Consider the following 21,368-nt stretch of genomic DNA (forward strand, 5'->3'; position numbering starts at 1 on the left):
GGAGTTTGTAAAGTGAGACGCATATGTTCTCTATGTTCTTCCTCACTTGGTGAGTATACCAAAATATCATCTATAAAAAACGACCACAAACTTGTCGAGGTATAGTTCGAACACTCGGTTCATAAGGTCCATGAATGCTGCAGGAGCATTTGTTAGACTAAAAGGCATTACTGTGAATTCGTAATGTCCATATCTTGTTCTGAACGCAGTTTTAGGGATATCCTCTGCATTGACCTTCAACTGATGATAACCTGATCTTAGATCGAGCTTTGAGAAAACTTTGGCTCCTTTTAGCTGATTATAAAAATCATCTACTCTCGGGAGTGGGTACTTATTCTTCATGGTGATCTTGTTCAACTCCTATAGTCAATGCATAGCCTCATGCTTCCATCCTTTTTCTTTACGAACAACACCGGGGCTCCCCACGGGGGTGCACTAGGGTGGATCTGTTGTTTGTCCAATAATTCCTGAAGTTGCTCCTTTAACTCCTTTAATTTTGCTGGAGCCATTTGGTATGGTGCTTTTGAAATTGGTGCAGCACCAAGGACCAAATTGATTTCAAATTCCACTTCCCTATCGGGTATCTCACCCGGTAATTCCTCGGGGAAGACATCTGGAAACTCTTGAACAATTGGAATATCTTCCAACTTTGGGACTTCTTCTTCTTTGATCTTATTGATTACTGCCAGATAAATTTCTTCTCCTCCTTTTATGGCATTCCAGGCTTGTGAGGCAGATAGCAGATATTTTCGTTCTTTGGATTTTCCATGATATATGACTTCCTCTTTATTCGGAGTCTGAAGTCTAATATCTTTCTTTTGACAGTCTACTACGGCATGGTTTTTAGCTAACCAGTCCATTCCAAGAATGATATCAAACTCAATCATATTGAGTTGAATCAATTCCGCCTCAAAAATTTGCTTGCCGATACAAATTTTACAGTTTCGATACACTTTGTGGGCCTCAATTATTTTGCTCGCTGGTGTTGCCACTCTTAACGGTTCACTAAGAGTATCATGTTCAAGTTTAAGTTTCTTAGAAAATCTTCTAGACACAAATGAGTGCGTAGCACCACAATCAAACAAGGTATATGTAGGTTTTTCATTGAGTAAAATAGTACCTGCCACCACTTCGTTGGTGTTATCAGCTTCCTCCTGGGTTATTGCATACACCCGGGCATTAGTCTTGTTTTCATTTGGTTTGTTGGGTCTTGTCCCTTTGTCTTTGTTGTCTGGACAGTCCTTTATTCTGTGACCCACTTTACCACATTTTAAACAAGCACCTGTTTTCCGATAACATTCCCCAATGTGCCTCTGTCGACATGTATCGCACCACTTTCCTTCTATATTGCCAGCACTATTAAAGTTTCCTCTTGAAGGGCCACTTGAATAATTTTGCTTCTTGAATTTGGGACCATTTTGAGCAGATTGGCCGACCAATGGTCTCTTGTTCCTCTTTTCTTCTTCACGGCGTTTGATATCCGTTTCCGCGCTCATTGCAGCGCCCATCAAATCTGCAAAATTTCTTGGCTTGAACACTGCCAAAGCCGATTGAATCTGGCTGTTCAGTCCCTTCTTAAAATGATGCATTTTTAATGTTTCATCAGACATGATCGTTGGGACATAGGTTCCCAGATCGCTGAACCTTGAGGTGTATTCCATTACTGTCATGTCTGGTGTCTTTTTGAAGTTCTCAAACTCGCTCAACTTCTGTAGACGAAATTCGGCTGGATAGTATTGTTTCAAAAATTCTCTTTTGAAAGTCCGCCATGTGATCTGTTCTGCTTCAGCCAATGATGGTGACACAATTTCCCACCATTTTCGTGCTCGTTCTTCCAGAAACGGTGTCACAACCTCTATTTTAAGCTCTTCAGGCACTTCCAGTTGATGCAGCTGTGATTGAACATTCTTGAGCCAGTTGTGGTTGACTTCTGGATCTGGATTTCCATCAAAAGTTGGGACTCGATTTCTTCTCAGAGAATCATAATGATATTTTATTTCAAGTGGTTGTGGTTCCGGTGGCGGCTAAATGGCGTTGGCAAGAGGGTTCACAATTCCTTGCAACGTGGCGGTTACAATGGTAGCAATAGCCATCATATCTTCTCGACTGAGATTCACCCTTGGGGAATTCTCATCCTCGTTTTGATTAACTCTTTTGTTGTTTCGATTGTTTCTGGGTGGTCTGCCTGCCATTTTCTATAAACATATATTTTATTAATTTAATTTTTTCGAAACATGCGTAATCAAAGGATTTTTTCATAAATAGTTGAAATTCTTACAATTAGTCTTTTTAAAGAAAACAATTAATCCTAAGGGTTCTGAATACAATCTATTCCTATACTAGTAATTATCACTCTAATCATCTATAACTTCACCATCTCCTACTGCCTCATTAATTTCTTCTTCCTCAATAGGATTTTCTTCTTGGTTAGCTTCGAGTTCTTCTAAGAGCTCCTCCATATTGATCATGTTATTCTGTAGCTGATCAATATGATTTTGCAACTGTGTGTTGTGGTGGTCAAGGTTGTTTACTTGATTCTGAAGCTCTTGTATCGTTGAATGGCTTACTTTCTCATTGATTTCTTGTTCTTCGATCCGTTCTTGAAGACGGCGTTGTGTTTTGAGAAGGCTCTCATCCCGGATTTGGAGCGTCAAAATCCTATCCTGAGCTTTGCTCAGCTCTTTCTTGGTGATTTCGTGCTGTCGTTCAGACTCTAGGTGGTAGGCAGCTTAGCACCTAACGTCGTCGTGCAGTCTTTTCTCTTCCACTCTTGCCTCACGAAGATCCTCCATCATGCATACGTTATTCCCATCCAACTTGTAGTTATCCTTCTCGAGTTTTTCATTTTTTTCTTTCAATGTTTTAATCTCTGTCTCTTTTTCCCGGAGTTGTTTTTGAAGTTCAGTTATAATGCTTTGTGGATCCATGTTTGTTTTCCTATAAAGATAAAAAACATTTTTATTGAAAAATACTCATCAAATATGCAAACTTTTAAAGGTAATAGAATTTTCATTTAGGAATAAATTGGTACACTTAATACTTTTTCAATCATAATTTTTATTACAACCCTGATACTAATCTAGTCTATCATCTCTCCATCGTCACTATCGCTGTCGTCACCGACCACCTCCATCGGTGCTTCCTCTTCTTCCTCCATGTTCTCTACCACCAGATGCAAGTAGTTATTCTGATCTTGAAGTCTATCCATAGTGGCGTGGAGCTTGGAAATGTACCGATCTTTCTTGGCGTCGAAACCATCCTGGCGCTGACGAGCCTGAGTAGCACGTCCTCGCTCTATCTCTACTCTTTCCAGCAAATCCCTGTTAAGTGAAGCTAAGCGCGCGATACGAGCTTAATCAGTCGGTATCTGTAGAAGTTGGCTCTCAGCCAAGTCCAAATGATGAGTAAGTCGCTGAACGTTGGTCTCGAGTATGTGCCTAATCTCTCTAAGCTCCTGCTTCTCTAACTTTTCCCTAGCCAGTTGCGCCTTCAAGGTCGCAATCTCCCTAGCCTGATTATCTATCATGAGCTGGCGCATACGAAGAGCAGCCTGAGCGCGAGTACGTGGAGCAGCCATTTCCTAGGATAAAAATCGAGGTAAAATATCAGAATCATATAAGGGATAGAAAGGCACAAATAATAGAAACAAAGTTGTCGTGGAATTTTCGATACTAAGGATTTGCGGAACGATTGAAGGGAATAGAATTCGAATTTCTCGAAGAAATTTGGATAGGACGAAAGTTTGTTTCAGAATGCACTAGGCTTTTGCCAAAATTTGACTTTGCCAAATTTTGTCTGTCAAAATCCCAGCGGGATTATGAACCTGGCGGCTCTGATACCACTTAAATGTCATGCCCCGTGTCCGAAGCGTCGGTGGCATTCGGCATTGTTTAACAACTACTTGAAAACAATTAAGCCTCGTATCAAAACAAACCAGTCTTTTTAATAAAACAATATTGTCTTTACAACGACAATGAAATGAAAATTACATCAGAGTTTCAGAAGCGGAAACAAAAAGAAAGTAAAATCTTGAGTCTTGATCTCGATCATCGATTCACCAACCCCAGAAAGCTTCTTGCTCTTCCTCATTTATTTGCTCTTCGTTTTTATCTGAAATTTGTAAGGAGAGAGTGTTTTGGGAAACACTCAGCAAGTGGGGGGTCGATTGATTTCCAAAGATACATATAGAACTTAGTTTTCTTAAAACATCTTTTTAACATACTTTCAAAACTTATTACCCTTAACTTATCATAACAGAAACGAATCGGATATAAGACAGATGTTACCAAATGATTCAGAATAATTCAGAAGTAAATCAGATCATTTCAGAACAATTCAAAGACATACACAACACTGTTACTCATCTCATTTCTATGGTCAAATTGTCCCCAATATGTTAGTCCTCTAAGAGGTGAGGCCAGAACATGGTTTTATACCCACCGATGGGGGCCAGACAGAACATGATTTTATACCCACCAATGGGGCCAGAACAGAACATGGTTTTATACCCACCAATGGGGGCCAGACAAAATCACAATTCTCGTCTCATTTCAAATTCGAATTGTAACAGTGCAACACAGAGTTCAGACTTCTCAGACATAACTTATCAGACAGAATTTATCAGACTTTCAGATGGATGCAGCGGAATCAAAGAATTTCGAATATCAGAAGAAACATATAATCGATCGAAATTTTAAACAGAAAAGACTGTCGTTTTCAAAAAAAAGACACACATACAATCATGTCATATTATATATATGCAAGGTTTAAAAATACAAACAAACATACATATTAAAAACCCACTTACTGTATTTTGAAGGTAAACTTGAATTTTGTAGACTTTGGCACGAAACTTCCTCTCGGAATTTGGGCAGTACTTCGACGTAAACTTTTAGTCAAATACATCTTCAATCCAGCAGCACTTTGACGTAGAATGGTAGCACTAGACCGCACGAAGCTTCTCCTTTTTCCTTCGCTGAAGTTTTGAGAGGATGTGGGGGGTAAGGACCGAATTTTTATGTTGCTTTTTGGAGTGATTTTCATTCAGACATCATGCCATATTTATAGGTGATTTTCATTCAGACATCATGCCATATTTATAGGTGATTTTTGGTCCCTTCATTTCCCTCATGGCCGAACTCTTGCTCCCCAGGAAAGAATTTATTGTGGTCAAGCTCCATCTCAAGCACCAAGGGTAATTTCCTGCACCATAAATGTGTCCTAGTCTCTTAGCTCCTTCATGGTTTAACTCAAAGGTCATCTCTTTCATACTAAGTATGTCCAAACTCTTAGCTCTTCCCTTAGCTCCTTCATTGGTTATCTCAATGGTCACTTCCTGCTTAATAAGTTTGTCCAATTCCTTGGCTCATCTTTTAGCTCCCTTTTTTGTCTTGTTAGGACAAGGTTGGTTGAGCTTCTTTGAGCTGAAAGATCGAGTCCTTGAGTTGGGGTTTTACTCCTCCAGTGACGACTCTTTGATGGATGCGGTTACTTGCAGCTTGGCTTCCCGTTGAACTAATTCCGAGCTTTGAAGCAACTTCCTTGAGTTAAGTTTGATGAAAATCTAAGTTAATATTCGAGTTTTATAGTTAGAATGAAAGTTGTTGAGCTTTGATAAGCTAAATTTCTAATTTGTACTTCTTACATGATTTGCTTCGGATTGGAGGTTCCGGGTTCTCACACTCGGGATCGGGTTGGGTTCAGGTTGAGCAATTTTTGAATAGGGTTGAGAAATTTTTGAATAGTAATGATGCTCAACTCGACCCAACCCAACCCAACCAACCCACCCGAATTGACACCCATTTGAATAGTACTGATGCTCAACCCGACCCAACCCACCCAAATTGACACCCCTAATCAACGTATAACCATACAATCACATATGATTTATGATTTAGGTGTGCCTTTGATGCAAATACATTTATCACACTCGTTAATTTTGAAGCCATTTGACAACATAATTTTGTCGATTTTTTCATGCCATTTTTTTGGCGGTTGTTTAAGCCCTTATAATGACTTAACGAGTCTACGCATCTTTTCTCTTGTCCAGGAACCATATACCATTCGAGTCATTCCATATATATTTCATCATCAACTTCCCCATTTAGGAATCTCGTTTTCACATCCATTTGAAGTATTTCTAGATTATGTAATGCTGCAGTTGATATCAATACTCAAACATATGTTATTCTTTTCACTGGCGAGTATGTATAAAATAATCAGGACCTTTCATTTGTCTGTATACTTTGGATAAGAATCTAGCCTTATATTGTTCGATTGATCAGTTGATCTTGTATTTCTTTTTAAGAATCTACTTGCATCCTAATTGTTTATTTCCTGGAGAGAGGTCAACCAATTCCATGTATGATGTTTCAAAATAGATTATATCTCATTATTTATTTCCTCCTTCCCAAAAGGGGCTTTAGGACTTGATAGTGATTCACTAACTTTCTTTAGATCATTTTACAACATACAAGTTATAAAATCAGGGCCAAAGGTCTTTGCTGTTTTATCACCCTTACAACGTCGTGGTTCTTGTTGTTTTTCTTGAACTTTACCATTTGTAGCTTCATAAGTCTTTTTTCGAGAGTTTATTTCTATATTTTCTTTACAAAGAAATGTTTTTTTAAAGAAGAAAACATTCCTTGATTCAATAATTGTTCCTTCGTGCACATCACTTATTTCAAATTTATGTACCAAAAATCGATATGCACTAATGTTTTTGGCAGATCCAATAAATATACAATCTATTGTTTAGGCTTAATTTTTACTTGTTTTGGTTTTGACACCTCAACATTTGCCAAAAACCCCCACACTTCTAAATATTTATGGGAAGGCTTGTGACTTTTCTATAATTCGTAAGGAGTTTCGTCCTTTATTTTTGTAATACTTTATTGAGAATGTAGTTGGCTGAAAAGATTGCTTTCCTCCACAGGCAATCCTGAACTCAAAAATATTGTGTTCCTCATTTTTTAATAGTGAGATTTTTTCTTTCAGTAATGTCATTTGATTGTGGTGAATAAGGCGTAGAAGTTTGATGAATAATGCCACTTTCACAACAAAATTCATCAAATGGTGCTCCATATTCTTCATCTCTATCACTGGGAATAATTTTTATTCGTTTGGTCAATTGGTTTTCAACCTCATTCTTGTAGTGTTTAAACACTTCGAGAGCCTCATCTTTGCTACATAGCAAATACACATAACAATACCTTGTGCAATCAAAAATGAAAGTAATGAAATACTTTTTTCTTCTCTAGTTTGCACAAACTTCAAATAACATAAATAAATGTAAATTAACTCTAGAGGTGTTGTATTTATTTCCTCATATGGAAACAAGACCTTTGCAAAATTTTCCTATACACAAATCTCATATTTGTGTTTTTTGTTTACTGAATTGAAGGCAATAAATTTAAATTTACAAGTTTACGTAGTGAATAATAACTTACATGACCCAAACAATCATGCCATAAATCACACGACGCAACCAAGTAAATAAAATTAATGCTTTTATTGCTTTCAATGTTACGAAGTACATTTATCACATTCAATTTGAAAAAGATTTTTCTAGATAGGCTTTTCCTACAAACATATCGTTCTTAGATAGTGTAAATTTTTAAAATGAAACATTAGTCTAAATACAGAATTGACAAAAGTTGATCTCAACACAAGATTCTTTCGAATGTCCGGAACATGTAACACATCAATAGAGTTAAAATCCTTGCCGGATGTCATCTTGAGCACTACTTTTCCAAGTCCCATGATTTTTGACGTAGTAGAGTTTTCCACCCATAAAGAGTTGTCGTCCGCTAATCGGGGTATAGGTATAGAAAATTTCCTTTTCGACGCAAACATGCCTTATTGCTCTGGTGTCGATGAACCATTTTTTTGGATTGTCCACTAGATTGGATTCAAACACAACAATGGAGAGCATGAGATCTGTCATGTCATTTGAAAATTTCTCATCTTCGGTTATGTTCACTTGGTCCCTTGACTTCTTGTAATTACCTTTCTTTTCCCGGCAATCTCGTGCCAAATGGTTAGGCTTGTCATAATTATAACAATTTTCCATTAAGGGTTTTTCTATTTCATTCTTTTGACGATTTCCTTAATGCATTCTCTTCTTGCTAGTGTTTTGTTTCACCAAATTTGCTCTCGCCTCAAAATTTCTCTTTTCAGCCTTCCTTTCGAATGCCCTATTGTCCTCCTCAATTCTTAGGAGCACAATTAAGTCTTCAAGATTCATTGCTTTGCGGTTACTCTTGAGATAATTCTTAAAATCTTTCCACATAGGAGACAACTTTTTATGCTTGAAACAACAATTAAATCCTTCCGAATGAATTTCTTGCATAATTACTTGTAATTCTTGCACTTGGCCATAATCGATTTGGAGTCAATCATCTTGAAATCCAAAAATCGACCGAAAATGAATTTCTTCAAGCCGTCATCCTCAGATCTATACTTTTCCATAATTCTTTTGCCATTTTCACTTGATAATAACGTTGTATAATGCATTGTCTTGTCCATTCAAGATATAGTTTTTGTATAAGAAGTCGTTATGATTTCAAGCTTTAATGGTTGCCCTCTTTTGAGTATTTTGTTCTCGTTCATCAATAGTAGGAAGATCTTCTTCGAGGAATATAGCCAAAGCCAAGATGGTCAAGTAGAAAAAAATCTTTTTTTTGCCACTGATTGAAATCAATACTATAGAACTTTTTAGGGTTTTCTCCATGATAGAAAATTGGAGTTGTTGTACTTGTTGAGGCCATTTTTGTTCAAATATGTTTTTAAGATTGTTTGTTTACCATATTATTTGTCTTGGGAAATCACGAGATAGAAATGGGTGAACCAAATGAATATGAAAAAATAGTCGATGTAAGAGTTTGACTCATTTTCCTTGAAACAATATTGAACTGTTCTGGTGCTCATGGTTGTTGGCAATTCATTTCCCAAGATACAACGATTACAACTTCAAAATAGTATCACTATAGATTTTAAAGTCACATGAACTTTGAAATATTTAGAACTCTATCAAAATGGTAAACAAATTTTTCAATTTTGAATTCTAAGTGTTAAACTTAAAAATCCATTTCCAAGCATTTGAATATTGCAAAACTTGGAATTAAAAGCAAATGCTAAAAAACTAAATACTAGAAGAAAACTCTCGAATTTAATTCCAAAGTTTGAATTTAAGCGTATAAGCTTAGAAAATCCAAAATCAAAATTTTATATCTTGAAAATTTGAATTTTGAACGCATATGCGCGAGACCTACTGTCTCGGCACTTATGGAAGTCACTAGCTCGCGCATATGCGCGCCCCTTCTCGTGCATATGCGCGAGACTTACTGTCTCGGCATGTGCTTCTCGCGCATATGCACGCCTCGTCTCTGCGCATGTGTGCGATACCTACTGTAGTTCACATATGCAATCTACATGCTTTCCCAAATCTGGTCTCGGAGTAGTCCTTCTATAATTACATCAATTTATCAATTAATAATCTCGGATTAAACAGGACAAAATCTCGGGCATTACATAAGATGTCGGGGCCTCATGTCTCCAGGACTTCAAAATTTTTGTCGTTTAGTATTCTAACGGTCGGAAACGTTTCTAATTCTGAGAATACGATAAGTCTGAAACTTTGATATCCATGCACCTATTTTCATATGCCTGCACCATTTCCAAAATTCATCCTAGGTTTCCGATTCAACTTTAGATCAATGGTGGAGATCACACCCCCCTTCGCCTATATATAATACTACACCTCCTTTATTTGTCACTTTCCCAAACTTGAATTCTCTCAAATCTTCTCCCCTCCCTCTGCGGCGCCGTGCTTCCCCACTTTCGGTGATCTTCAATTGCCGCCACCTCTCTGCTCGTACAGCCACCACCTTACCTAAAAACTCGTAAGTTTCCTCTTTATTTCAAAAATGTCTAATTCCACCTCTTCTACCTCTGGAGCAAATGTGCGACGCTCGCCTAGCTACGAGTTCACCGCGATGCGCTCCAATTCTACCCCTTCTCCTCCTCCACAACGCTCTGTCATCCTCTTCTCAAAAAAGCCAAAAATCAAACAGCCAAGACCCTCATCTGCCAGTCCATCCGAGTCTTGAAAAAGAGCAAGGGCAAGGACAAAGACCGAGCTTCCTCCCCACCCCAATCTGAGACCCCGAGGGTTCCCTGGTTCGCTTCAATGAGCAGCACTTTGCGCTCAGGAGCGGATGAAGAGCTCAGGACCCTTGGTTCCATCCCCTCTTCTTACCAAATTCTGATACCCGGCCCCTCTGATAGGGCCAACAACCCTCCTCCCGGCGTCACCACTTTTTTTCGAGACCAAGTCAGAAATGGTCTCCGGTTCCCCATCCCCTCCTTCTACACAGAGGTTGCCAGGTTTTTTGGTGTACCTATTAACCAACTCCACCCTAATTCCTTCCGGATTATGACCTCGGCCTATATCCTTTTCAAAATGAATAGTATCCTCATCACCCCCCTTATTCTTCATTACTTTTTTGTTTTCAGATTGGGAGATAACGTCTTCTCTCTGTCTGCCAGACTTAACTCCGGTTCCTTAATGATATCCCTTCTTATCAGAAGGGATGGAAAGGACGATTCTCTTTAATTCACCTCCCGGCCCCTCTTCCTTGTCTGACTGGGTTTCTCCCTTCGCTTTATACACAACTTTACCTCCCCAAATCCTATAAATTTAAGGAACCATACACCCGAAGCCAAGAGTTGGTGGAGGAACAAAAATTCTCCTCTTCTACTCTTATCTCTGAGGAGAACTTGGTAGCATACGGGTTGAGTGCCAGGGTAGAAGATCTATTAGACCGGATCATTGAAGAAGTTGATGGCTCGGGTGCTCAACCCGGTAACTCTTTCCTTCAAACTCTGTTGTTTATTCCTCTTGTCCTATTTTTTTAGAATAACACTAACCCTTTCTTTCCTTGTTCAGATAATACAGAGATGCAGAAGGCCTTCGCAAAGAAGTGGGCAGCTGAGAAGGTAGAGAAAGAGCAGAGGCTGGCAGCTAGGAGAGTAGCTGCTGAGAAAAAGGCCGAGGAGGAGGCGGCCCGGCTGAAGGAAACAGTCTGGGCGAAAGTCATCAAGACTGAGAGGTGACTAGCTCCCTGGAGGAAGATGAAGATCATGTTACCCTCGTCCAGAGGAAAATAAAGGCTATCACAAGCCCGAAACTGGTGCTGATTGAGAATATCCAGGGGAAATGGCAGGGCGCCACCTCCCGAGCCACACAATCAAAACCTCCTCTCAAAAGCCGGCCACTCCAAGAGCCTCTGCAACCCAGTTTGCCTTCCCGGCCCAACATATTCACAGAGGGAGCTACTCCAATTAGACTCCTACTGCTAAAACAAATGCTGCTTCCAGTCAAGGAGGCGCATTAGAAGAGCTCCCTTCCCACCCCCAAACTCTTCGAGGGATCCAACCAGATTTTATCTGTAAGTTCTTCGATCTTTTCTCTCCCTTCTTTTTTTTACTAACCTCTTGCGAACAGGGTGTTCAACTGCTGATCTCAGCTTTTGAAGAGGTGGTGACGGCGGCCACCACTGTAAATAACAGAGCCCGGTCCTTCCAAGAGCTTCAGGAGCAATTGCGAGGGGAGCTTTCCCGAGCTCAAATAGCCCACGAAGGAAAAATGGCCGACCTCCGTGTCACTCTGGACAAGGCCAGAGATGACATTAATTAGGGCCTCGTCCGGGAGAAAACTCTGCGAGGTACTGTATCTTCCTTGGAGTCGAGGAATTGCTCTCTATCCGAGCAGATAGAGGTACAGCAATTCCGGGCGGAGAAAGCGGAAAAAGCCCTGGCCCTGGCTGAGTACAATAAAAATAAATGGCAAGCCTCCTTTCTCCTATCTTCTGAATTCAAGATGACCGTCGCTGACCGGGCCTATCCTCTCTTGAAGATCGGCTTTGACAGGTGCCGGGAGCAATTTTAAGAGGCCTGGCTTATCCCTGAGGATAGGGAAAACTTCCCGGACTTCGGCAGAGCCATAGCATCCCTTCCAAAGGATTGCGAAGAGGAGAAGGAGGATAAAACAGAGGAAGAGCAGCCGGGGTCAGGCCAAATAGACTTAGAATAGGATTGTATTCTTCATTTTCTTGTAATTTCATCCTTTGGGATTTTCATGAATGAAATATAATTTTTCCCCTTACTTATTTTGCTTCCATAAATGCATAAATATCATACAAGTAACCGGATTTTGTAGAGTTAATCAAACTTTGTTTGCGAATGATGAAACTCAAAAATTTTCTAAGTGTTGGAGAATAACCGGTAACTTCAGATCAACAATCGAGATGTTGAATCCTGGACTAACTAAGAAAGCCCGATAATTAATAAATGCTCGAGTTGTAGACCCTCTAAGTCAGGGTACAGTTCCCTGGATTGTTTCAATAACCAGAGTGCGGAACCCTGGGTCGGGGATCATGTCCCATGACTTGTGAATGGTCGAGGTGTGATGCCCCGAGCCAAGGTGTAGAGCCCTGGGCTTATTAATAACCAAAGTACGGAGACTTGGGCCGTGAATCATGTCCCGGGACTTAGAAATGGTCGAGGTGTGATGTCCCGAGTGTAGAGCCCTGGGCTTATTAATAACCACGGTACAGAGCCTTGGGCCGGGGATTAGGTCCTGCGACTTGGGAATGGTCGAGGTGTGGTGCCCCGAGCCAGGGTGTAGAGCCCTAGTTTATTAATAACCAAGGTACGCAGCCTTGGGCCGGAGATCATGTCCCGGGACTTGGGAATGGTCGAGGTGTGCTGCTCCGAGCCAAGGTGTAAAGCCCCTGGGCTTATTATGTGAGGACCCGGGCGCTAACTAATTTTCTTAAATCATCATTAGGATTAAATTGATCAATTAAATAAGTTAGGTCGAAATTTATTTATTTATTTTTTTTAAATCGAGCACCTCATAAACGAGTGTCTAAAATACTACAACAAGTTATGCTCCATCTTATTCAATTTACAAGATCAAGTTCAATATCTACAACATGATCAAAGATACAAAACTTGTTCAAAATAATGTCATAAAAAACTAGTGTTTATCAACCACATTTCAAGTGTTGAACAACCAGTTTTTACATCTAAGCCCGGATCACCACTCTAATATCGATCTTTCATGCTCTTCTCGACTTTGATCATGTCACACCTGTTGCCATGCACACATAAAAACAAAACAACAGCCGGATAACTCCGATGAGAAACATATTTCCCAGTATAAACAACGTATACATGCATTTCATACAAGCAAATACAAAAGCATAAAACATTTGTCAAACAACATGTATCATAGTGTAAGAAAACATAAATCGATACAAAGCTTTAAATCCAACTCTTTGACATTTAATCTTTGACTCGACTCTTATCCAGGGGTCCCATTTTAAATAAGAACGAAGCAAGTCTCCTACCTACTCTCCCATTCGAGGTGGTGGTACGTCCCTATCCACGAACTTCGGCACACTATATCTAGTGTCTACAATAGGAGTCGATCTTTCTCCTAAGTGCATCGATATAAATCAAATGTCCAGTGACTTGGCACTTCTATCAAAGACTCATAATACATGCTTATCTATAGCTCAATATACTAAGCATATTAATCTTAAGAATTGCGAACATACCAAAGCAATAACAATTTAGTATGTGGTTTTGGGAACTCAAGTCATATCTTACTCGAGTTATCTATCTCGATTTAACATTGATTTATACATTTATTTTCTCGGTTTTTGGTTGCGTCAAACCAATCTCAATCTTGCTCGATAACCTCCTATTCTTCAAGGTATAAAAGCTTGGAAACTTTGCTCTTTCTTTTACCGGTTTCGAAGTTTAATTCTCGAGTTCGAAGCCTTCAATACCAAATCTGAAATTACATTTTCGAGAGGCACAATATCAACATACAACTCAAAGCGAGACATGGTATGATCAATACTCAATCTAGTTAAATTTCAACGGCATAACGGCGCAATCTCGAGATACCCGGCAACTCAAACATCAATAAATTAATACAAACAAATCATAAGCATCAACAATTACAAACCACAATTCCAAAAATCTGCACAGCCCCATTCGAACATAAGCTGGAAAAAAATAACAATTGCATTTGTTGTCCGTTCTTCGATCCGGTTTCGATTACATGCTAACCATAATCTCAAGAACACATAATATCAATCAAATTATGATTTCTCCAACACCAAATTTTCGAACCATGCAGGAAAATAAGAAAAATTACATCCCTTCGAAGCTCTTGGCGAGAGAAGCACGGAACTATGCTCGGATCGAAAATCGGATGGCCGGATCTTGCATAATCAAATTTCTAAGATACAAGGAAGCTTGAGGATGTTAGCCATGGAGGGTCTCAGTTTCTTGGCTGAAAAATTCTGAATGGAATGAGGAAATATACGTCCAAGTGCATGGCAAAGACAAGTGTCCCACTCAAATCCCATTAATTGCACTTTAGCCCCTGAAATCTTCATTATTTGCAATTCGGCCCTCACAACTCTTTTTTATTCAATTTCAATCCTAAGGCATTATAAAAACCATGGAATATGACTCAACATTCCATAATTCATCAATTAAATAATCTCGGATTAAAATGATAAAATCTCGGGCCTTACAATTCTCCCCTTCTGAGACATGATTTCGTCCTCGAAATCGCAGGCAATCAAATCATATAAGATAAAAATATATAACAGAAGCTAATTAAGAAACTCATATTAGTGAAACAACTCTGGAAATTTCTGTCTAATATCTGATTCAGTCTCCCAAGTAGCTTTTTCAATGCCATGATGACTCCACTGAACTTTCACAAGTGGAATAGTCTTTGTTCTGAGCTGCTTTTCTTTACGATCGAGAATCTGAAGTGGTTTCTCAAAATAACTCAGATTTTCGTCGAGTTCAGCTTCATCAGGCTGAAGAACATGAGAAGCATCAAAAAGATATTTCCGCAGCATAGACACATGAAAGACGTTATGTATTCCAGATAGAGACGGAGGAAGAGCGAGTCGATATGCACGATTACCTATCTTCTCTAGAATCTCATATGGACCAATATAACGTGGAGACAACTTCCCTCTATTGCCAAATCTGACAATGCCTCTGAAAGGAGAAATCTTCAGAAATACTCTGTCTCCTTGCTCAAAATCTAAAGGTCGACGTTGAACATTTGCATATTTGGCCTGTCTATCCTGAGTTGTCTTCATTCTCTACTGTATCAGCTTTACTTTTTCAATCATATCTCGAACCATGTCAGGCCCAATTTCAGGTACCTCTGAGATATCATCCCAGTAGAGAGGAGATCTGCACTTCTTGCCGTACAAAGCTTCAAACGGAACCATCTCTATACTCGTCTGATAGCTATTGTTGTATGAGAATTCACTAAGTGGTAAGGAATCTTGCCAACTAGTGCCAAAGTCTAGCACTACAGCTCTAAGCATATCTTATAATTTCTGGATTGTCCTTTCTTATTGTCCATCAGTCTGAGGATGATATGGTGTACTCAGGTGTAATTTCGTACCTAGAGCTTGTTGTAAACTGTGCCAAAAGTGCGATATAAATCGAGGGTCACGATCTGCTACGATGGACTTTGGCACTCCATACAATCTAACCACTTCTCTGACATAAATTTCTGCCATCTGATCGTGTCTGTATGTCATTCGCTAAGGAATAAAACACGCTGATTTGGTTAATCTGTCAATAACGACCCAAATCGCATCACGACCTCGGGAGGATCGTGGTAGCTTCGTAACAAAATCCATGGAAATGTGATCCCATTTCCATTCTGGAATAGATAAACTATGCAGTATACCTCCTGGTTTCTTCCTTTCTGCTTTCACCTGTTGGCAATTCAAGCATTTGGACACAAAAATCTACGATATCTGACTTCATCTGTTTCAACCAAAATTTTTTCTTCAGATCATTGTACATCTTTTTGCCAAAAGAATGAATACTAAAACGACTACAGTGTGCTTCTGTCAAAATCTGTTGTCTCAAGTTTGAAACATCTGACACAACAAGACGATTATTCACATATAACACATTATCACGAACCTGATATTCTGATTGATGCCCTGATCTGACCATTGCAACTGAATTTTGAATATTCTGATCGACTTTTTGTGTTTCCTTAATTTTTAAAATCAGCTCTGGTTCAACTTGAATGGTATAAAGTTTCAGAGGTTTACAATCTGTCTCAAATACTAATCCAAAAAGACAGCAATCTTCAATCAAATTCGATACACCAATCTTTGATAGGAATAAAGAACATACTTTTCGATTCATTGCATCAGCTGCTGCATTTGATTTCCCCGGGTAGTATTTGATTTCACAATCAAAGTCTTTCAGCAAATCAAGCCATCTACGTTGCCTCATATTCAGTTCTGACTGTGAAAATAGATATTTCAAACTCTTGTGATCAGAATAAATTTCAAACTTCTCACCATATTGATAGTGTCGCCAGATTTTCAATGCAAACACAATGGAAGCCAATTCAAGTTCATGAATCGGGTAGTGAGCCTCATGTGGTTTTAATTTTCTCGAGGCATAAGCAATAACATGTCCTCGCTGCATCAAAACACAACCTAGTTCCCTGTGAGAAGCATCACAATAAACAACAAAATCACCAGTACCTGACGGGATAGTCAACACCAGAGCACTGGTTAATCTCTTTTTCAACTCCAGGAAACTGGATTCACACGCCTCTGGCCAAACAAAAGGGGCGTTTTTCTGGGTCAGCTGAGTAATCGGCTTAGCAATACTAGAGAAATCATTGATGAATCGACGATAATAGCCCTCTAAACCCATGATGTATCTCTGGCACTGATGTCGGTCTAAGCCAATTGATCACAGCCTCAACTTTGCTGGGATCAACAGAAATATCATCTCCAGATATAATGCGCCCCAGAAATACAACTTTTTCAGCCAAAAATCACATTTCGATAGCTTTGCATACAGTTTCTCAGCTCTCAGAGTCTTCAATACAATTCTCAGATGCTCAGCATGATCAATCAGATTCTTCGAATAAATCAAAATATCGTCAATAAAGATAATCACAAAGTCATCAAGATATTTCTGAAATATACGGTTCATCAAACCAATAAATACAGCTGGAGCATTCATTAAACCAAACGGCATGATATAAACTCATAGTGGCCATACCTGGTTCTGAAAGCTGTATTCGATATATCAGAATCTTTGACTCTCAACTAATGATATTCAGATCTCATATCGATCTTGGAATAAACAGAAGAACCATGCAACTGATCAAATAGGTCATCAATACGAGGCAAAGGGTAATTATTCTTTATCGTAGCCTTGTTCAATTACCGATAATCAATGCAGAGTCTCATTGAACAATCTTTCTTTCTGATAAACAGTACTGGAGCGCCTCAAGGAGAAACACTCGGTCTGATGTAACCTTTGGCCAGTAAATCCCCTAGCTGATCTTTCAATTCTTTCTGTTCAACTGGTGCCATTCTGTATGGAGCTTTAGAAATAGGTACTGTACCTGGTATCAGTTCAATGCTGAAGTCTATTTCTCGGACGGGAGGCAAACCCGGAATCTCATATGGGAAGACGTCAGCAAACTCACATACCACTAGCAAATCTGCCAATAAAGGGCTTGACTTCAGTACATCTACTGAATATACAAGGAATCCCACTTCTCCCTTCTGCAATAATCGCGTCATAGACAAAGCAGTTACCAAAGGAATTCGAGCTCTGGAACCCTTACCGTAAAATTTTCATTCATCAGCCATCTCAGGTCTAAATCTTACAATTTTCTGAAAACAGTCTACGGTAGCTCTGTGCTTGGTCAGCATATCAGTACCAATAATGCAATCAAAATCAGACAAACCGAGTACAATACAATCTAACTCAATCTCATTACCTTCATACTGCAGCATACAATGTCTAACAGAATTCACTGATATAAGACCTCTCCCCAAAGGTGAAGAGACAGATACTACAACAGATAAAGACTCAACAGGCAATGCATGCATCAATGCAAATCGCTCAAAGATAAAAGTATGAGATGTACCAGTATCTATCAACACATAAGCAGGATAACCACAAAAGAGAACAGTTACCTACAATCACATCATCAGGTGCTTCCTGGGCCTGTCCCTTGGTTAAGGCAAACAATCTCGCCTGCTGTCTCGGAGGCTGGCTAACAGTCTGGCTTCCTCCTGGCCTCGGCTGTTACTGGGCAGGTGGTGGCTGGAAAGAGTGAACATAAGATGATTGTCTAGTAGCCTGAGCCAATTATCCAGATGATCCTGCTCCCTGGGATCGTTGAGAACCTCACTGTGGATAGACTTTGGCAAAATGTCCCGGCTGTAGACAAATGTTGCAACTACCCAACACTCCTTGGCATTATTCTGTTGGATGTCTTCCTCCACATGTTCTGCAATAGACCCCTGTACAATTGAAACTCTGGCTAGAACCGGTCTGTCGTGAGCCACTGGAGCTAGATGAACTACTTCCAGACTTCTTAAACTGTTTCCCTCGGGCTTTCAGAGTATCCTTCTTCCCACTGCTGTTACCACCACTTTCAAATCTGGGAGGTGGTTGGTGGAACTGGGCTGAAGGTTGTTGCTGTTTCTGTGTTTGAGCGACATACGAAGTTCCTCGCTGCTTGATCAAGCCCGCTTCAGCTCCCTTTGATATTTTCAAGACATCAGCAAAATTATTTGGTCGCCCTGTATTTACCAGTGTAAAAATATCAGGATTCAATCCATTGATGAACTGATCAACCATAGCCTCATCATTATCAGCCATATGTGGAGCAAATTGTAGGAAAGTAGAGAATTTGGCCACATATTCTTCAATGTTCAGATGACTCTTTTTCAAGTTAGCAAACTCTGCACCCTTGTCCTTTCGATACGATACTGGGAAAAATCTTTGATAAAATTCGGCTTTAAAAATCCTCCAAATAATAACCGTACCTCTATTCTCCAAAGCTCTATTGGTTGTGAGCCACCAACTCTTCGCAACCTCATGTAACTGGTGCCCAATCAGTCTGACTCTACGCTCATCTATATAGTCAAGTGAATCAAATAACATTTCAATATCATCAAGCCAGCTCTCATACTAGATAGAATTCTCAGTGCCTTTCAAAGTCGGCGGTTTGAATGACTGAAATATCTTTAACAGTGTTTCCCTGGGTGTCGCTATAACATCCATCGGATTATTCGGAGCACGACCCTGTTCTGGCAAAGGAACTGCGGCTGGTTGGTGTACAGCGGGTAATCTTCGAGGAGGCATATTTGATTATCAAAATGGTTAGTAATCAAATATATTAAATCTGTCTCAGTCCTCCTCTGATCATCATACCTCTGATCAAGAATCGGTTCTGATTCATTCTCCAATAATACACACTTCCAATTAAATCAGATAATCAGGCAAACATGTACTTTCTAAAGCAGTAAAACATGCTTTCATACTAGCATAAAATTATGCAAATCAACATTACAATAAATCGCATGCTAGTATCACAGAAGCAAGAAAGAAAACTCAATGTACTCCGCTCACTCGCTTCTATTTCAGTCAAAGGAACATACAGCTCTTATACCACCTGTTGTGAGGACCTGGGCGCTAACTCGTTTTCTTAAATCATCATTAGGATTAAATGGATCAATCAAATAACCTAGGTCGAAATTTTTTTTTTAAATCGAGCACCTCATAAACAAGTGTCTAAAATACTACAACAAGTTATTCTCCATCTTATTCAATTTACAATATCAAGTTCAATATCTACAACATGATCAAAGATACAAAACTTGTTCAAAACAAAGTCATAACAAACTAGTGTTTATCAACCACATTTCAAGTGTTGAACAACCAGTTTTTACATCTAAGCCCGGATCACCACTCTAATCTCGATCTTTCATGCTCTTCTCGACCCTGATCATGTCCCACCTGTTGCCATGCACACATACAAACACAACAACAGCCGGATATCTCCTGTGAGAAACATATTTCCCAGTATAAACAACGTATACCAGCATTTCATACAAACATATACAAAAGCATAAAACATTTGTCAAATAACATGTATCATAGTCTAAGAAAACATAAATCGATACAAAGCTTTAAATCCAACTCTTTAACTTTTAATCTTTGACTCGAATCTTATCTATGGATCCCGGTTTGAATAAGAAAGTAACAAGTCTCCTACCTACTCTCCCATTCGAGGTGGTGGTACGTTCCTATTCCCGGACTTCGGCACACTTTATCGAGTGTCTACAATAGGAGTCGATCTTTCTCCTAAGCACATCGATATAAACCAAACGTCCAGTGACTTGGCACCACTACCAAAGACTCATAATACATGCTTTTCTATAACTCAATATACTAAGCATATTAATCTCAAGAATTGCGAACATACCAAAGCAATAACAATTTAGTATGTGGTATTGAGAACTCAAGTCATATCTTACTCGAGTTATCTATTCCGATTTAACATTGATTTATACCTTTGTTTTCTCGGTTTTTGGTTGCGTCAAACCAATCTCAATCTTTCTCGATAACCTCCCGATCTTCAAGGTATAAAAGCTTGGAAACTTTGCTCTTTCTTTTACCGGTTTCGAAGTTGAATTCTCCAGTTCGAAGCCTTCAATACCAAATCTGGAATGACATTTTCGAGAGGCACAATATCAACATACAAGTCAAAGCAAGACATGGTATGATCAATACTCAATCTAGCTAAATCTCAAAGGCATAACGGCGCAATCTCGAGATACCCGAACATCAATAGATTAATACCACTCATAACCATCCACAATTACAAACCACAATTCCGAAAATCTGAACAGCCCCATTCGAACATAAGCTGGAAAAAAAACAATTGCATACGTTCTCCGTTCTTCGATCCGGTTTCGATTACATGCTTACCATAATCTCAAGAATACATAATATCAATCAAATTATGATTTCCAACACCAAATTTTCGAACTCTGCAGGAAAATAAGAAAACTTACATTCCTTCGAAGTTCTTGAAGAGAGAAGCACGGAACTATGCTCGGATCGAAAATCGGATGGCCGGATCTTGCACAATCAAATTTCTAAGATACAAGGAAGCTTGAGGATGTTAGCCATGGAGGGTCTCGGTTTCTTGGCTGAAAAATTCTGAATGGAATAAGGAAATACACGTCCAAGTGCATGGTAAAGATAGGCATCCCACTCAAATTCCATTAATTTCACTTTAGCCCCTGAAATCTTCACTATTTGCAATTCGGTCCTCACAATTTTTTTAATTCAATTTCAATCCTAAGCCATTATAAAAACCATGGAATATGACTCAACATTCCATAATTCATCAATTAAATAACCTCGGATTAAAATGATAAAATCTCGGGCCTTACATAGTA

General features: G+C 39.2%; 1 long non-coding RNA gene across 1 annotated transcript; it reads right to left on the minus strand.

Moving 5' to 3' along the window:
* Nucleotides 1-19,724: 19,724 nt before the first annotated feature.
* On the minus strand, nucleotides 19,725-21,150 carry LOC142520487 (uncharacterized). Its single transcript, XR_012813931.1, has 3 exons — nucleotides 20,979-21,150; nucleotides 20,475-20,625; nucleotides 19,725-19,917 (listed from the first exon to the last, which is right to left on the minus strand). It is a non-coding gene; the product is annotated as an uncharacterized LOC142520487 (long non-coding RNA).
* Nucleotides 21,151-21,368: the final 218 nt, after the last annotated feature.

The sequence above is a fragment of the Primulina tabacum genome, chromosome 12 (genome assembly GCF_025594145.1).
Source record: "Primulina tabacum isolate GXHZ01 chromosome 12, ASM2559414v2, whole genome shotgun sequence".
Classification (NCBI taxonomy): domain Eukaryota; kingdom Viridiplantae; phylum Streptophyta; class Magnoliopsida; order Lamiales; family Gesneriaceae; genus Primulina; species Primulina tabacum.